We start from the raw sequence: 4,231 nt of genomic DNA on the forward strand, positions 1-4,231 counted from the left end.
AAAGAGTGCTGCACAGGGAGCAAGAGTAAAAGCTTCAACAGCAATGTTCCTAAGCTCTGATCTGAAGGGACTGCCATCAGTCCATTACAGTCCTTGCCGGGTGACATGGGTGCCAATTAGTACGTGCAATAATGATTTTTCTGATATGGATTCCTCACTTCTAGAAACTGGGAGCACAAAACTTATTTCCAGTAGTCCATCGAAGAGCCATCAGAAGGTTACAACCTTTCACAGAGTTAGACTGACATTGTACAGACAATGCAGAAATAAAAGACTATCTCAGTATTACCAATCCCAGAGCAATACAGCTTCCCATCCACTGTATTTCTAGTTCAATTCCCCTTGTAATTAATTTTAACTACTTACAAATACTGTGAAGAGGTAAGGAAGGTCAAAGAATGGTAGAGATTTAAAATCTTTCACCTCCATTTTACTGTACTTTTGTGATTGAAAGATATTTTTCTAATAGCTTTATGTTGGGCTTACGTTGGGCAATAACATGAAACTAGTTGATAACTTTAATCCAGTTCTTAATCAAATGGCCATTCTTCCCAAAAGACATTATCAACATGTAATTTTCTCCTTGGTATGCAAGCCAGGGAAACTATATCTTCAAGAAGGACAGATTAGGCAGAAGCCTCAGACAACTGGACTGCAAATGTGTCAAGACCCATACACTGATAGGAATCATAGGAAGTGTTGTACTCTTTCTAGGTACACTTTACTGAACTTTTTAGTTTAAAAAGATGAATTTGATTTCCTGCTATTATGCTCAAAAACTTCTCGTGAAAAAAATGGTCTTCTAGCTGCATAAGTATATATGTAAATTTACATATGTACATATGTGTATGTTTTACAGGTATATGAGAGAGATTGATTGCCCTATGTATCATTCATATATGTACATATATAAACCTGATAGCAAGTTAGTGATTTTATACATGTCTTACCCATTGGTTTTAGGAATACAACAATTCACCATTCCTTATCAGGAATATAGCTCCAATACTACGGTGATAGGCAGCATAAAATCTTGAAACAACTTTGAGGGTATTTTTGTTTGTTTGTTTTAAACATGCTCACTTCACAAAAACATACACTGAGTAATAGTGAAAAATACTGTATGTTTTTCTTTTCTTAATCTTTCCCTACTGACTTTCAGCTGGACAATATATGTATACATATATATATGCATTAGCAAATAAGCTGTACTACATGATACCATTTAGCATTTACATTTTCAGGTTGCTTTTTTTTCCCAGAATATAACCAATTACTGTATGAAGAATGTCTCTTCATTGCTGTACATCACTTTTCAGATGTCTCAAGCAACTGAAGCATCAGAAATGCACTCACCTAAATAAAAGTTTTCTAGGTCAGAGAGATTTAGGAACATAAATACAAGCAGTTGAAAAGAATAAAGGTGTTCATGCCCAGAAATTTGGAAATAGATGTGGAAAGAGCACATTTTCAAACAACTCAGTCTGTCAGACAATTTCTGGAAGTCAGACAATTACCATTTGATTGTACAATAGAGCCCATAGCTGAATGAGTATATTCATTAGAACAATTTCGCTGCTGCCCTGGCATGCAACTTGATTCTGAGATTCTCATAGCCAATAGGACAAATACTGTTAAATTACACTCCACTCAAAGAAGCTATGCCGTCAAAGCTTTTTTTTTTTTTTTTTTGCAACAAACACACACAAATAAGATCAAAATGTATTTGTGCTTGTTGAAAAACACACTCTTCCTTCTTTTGACCAAATATACCCATTAGCAAAGAATGAATAAGCTCGGCATTCAGGTTTGCAATCATTGTGGAATGTACCCTTCTCAGTATTAGCTCCTGGCTTATAATCAAACCCCCACACAACATTTTTGTGCCCAGGAAGATCATCAAAAAGGAGTTTTGCTTATGTGGGCTAAAATGCCAACCTAAGGTCAAAATATAAGACCACAGGTCTACCAGATAAGAATTGAAGTAAGGAGTAAAAAGCCTGGTTTGTGAGGCCAAACCCACAGCTCTGTCTCCTGCAGATCTATCTGAATCCTGACACCTCAGCAATTTAGATTTGGGCTGGTATCAGTGACCACACATGCCCTAATCTACTCTGTTGGACTCTATTATTCTATCAAAGACTGATTTTCCTTCGTTTTAGAGAATGAATCACACTGCCCGTCAGATTTCCACCCCCAATCAATCTGAGTTGTAAGGAAATGGGATGTTTAATATTTATACCTCTATTACTTCATAGGGGGTTAAGGGAACCAAAATCAGAAGAATATCACAGCACTCATTTCAAAAAACATTTCTTGCACAGAATTGATCGTTAAAATAGGTTGACCTTTTAAAGAAGCAGACACATTAATAATGGGCTAGACTACAGGGCATCTTTTCCCAGTGCCTTGAGTGTCTATACGCTATAAAGCAAAAGATATGCACCACTAATGGTTCTCCAGCTGCCACAGAACAATATGCACAAAATAGCTGACCACCAGCCTTCTTTTCAGAGGAGAAAAAGAAAAACGTTTCCCAGCAAAATGCCTCTACATGCTCCTGAAGATCAGTTGGCCCAGAACCAGAAGTGACAGCCAGCTTCATTCTTAGCATAGTTCTCTGTCTTTACTGGCATTTTCCAAGCAGCTGTAATCTAGGCACTTGTTTTAATATTTATACAAATTATGACGAAGACATAGAAGTCTTGTGCAATTTGTGTGCAGCTAAAGAGGACATTTTCATGTGCATTGACTACATCGACTACTTGCATCATTACAACAGGAATATCACACCGGAGACAAAAAGGACCCTACAAAGCTTCCCATCTGACTTTAAATTTACATATATGGATTTATGCATCTATAGTAGCATCAGTATTCACTATAGTATCAGGATTTCTGGATATTCCAGTAATTTAAAAAAGAAAGCAAATAAATAAAAAGATACCACTGACATTTTCAGTGATTATTTAAATATTTACAATTCTCTAGAGGCAAGGCTTTTTAAGATTAAGCCCCAACATTTTTCAAATTTGAAGAGTTGACTCAAAAGCTTCTGATCTTCTTACTATGTTTTCATTTTTAGGGGAGGGAATGTTTTTTTGTTTGTTTATTTTTAAAATGGCACAATTTTAATCTGGATAAACCAATGCATAACATTTTTACTTTTTCCCTTGGGAAAAGTAACAGACTGCAAAGAGCTGGTTTCAAGGCAGGATTTTATTCTGCTATGTATTTCGTCAAGCTAGTTTCTTCCTGAAGGATGGACTGACTGCACTACTCACCTCTAGGCACATAACTTTGGAGAACCTGTGTCAGGTGGACAAATAATAGAGCTATTAAGGGCAAGCTTCGAAATGCATTTGATTTATGCAAACAAATTGAGTCTGGTGACTGCAGCTTTTCTCACTTCGCTTGCTGCTAGCACACCAATATGCAAAGGAACACAGTGCAATGTTTTGGGTACAGGATAGACAATCTGAAATGTGTCCCCATATGTACTAGAAGATCTTTGCAGATGTCTGTATCTTTTCTATTTACATGACAGATTGTAGAGACTCTTAAGAAGCTGTTACTCTTATTTTCATGTATTCTTTGCAACTTTCTTTCTTTTTTTTTCTTTTGTATTTTATTCTCTGCTTTTAAAATCCTTTGTTTACATTATCGGCTTTTCAAAGTATACCTGTGCTCTACCTTGAGAAGATACAACATCCTCCACAGGTTGCTGTTTACATTGAGTAGGGTTAATCAAACCGAGCAGCTTTTTTCTGTGGACTGTCTTACTGTAATGTCTTATTTTTACAGATGGATTACCATTTCACAGAACCTCTCTGAACAAGGGATGTATTATTCCCATTTTGGATTAGAGAAGTCAACTTGGGATTGCTTCCCTGAGTTACCTGGAAAGTGTGCAGCTGAAAGAGTATTTCATCTCAGTGTTCCTGCAGGCCTTTCCACATGAACATTCCTTCTACCTAAGCATTAATTGGTTTCTTGATCCCATTTTCCCTCCTAATCCCATTCTCCCTCAAAAGAGGAGATCAGCTACATGTAAAAGAAAGCAAGGTATAATAGTTACAAATGTCTAGAATGGCTCAGTTTTGCTGTATTTGTATAGTGCTTCTTCTGTCTTGCCCGTTTGGGCAAATGTTGCTTTGTGTGCTCCCACATTTTCTGTTTAATGATATTGCCCATGCATCTTTCACTTCTGATACAAGATCCTGCAAAAAAA

The sequence above is a fragment of the Meleagris gallopavo genome, chromosome 2 (assembly GCF_000146605.3).
Source record: "Meleagris gallopavo isolate NT-WF06-2002-E0010 breed Aviagen turkey brand Nicholas breeding stock chromosome 2, Turkey_5.1, whole genome shotgun sequence".
Lineage (NCBI taxonomy): Eukaryota > Metazoa > Chordata > Aves > Galliformes > Phasianidae > Meleagris > Meleagris gallopavo.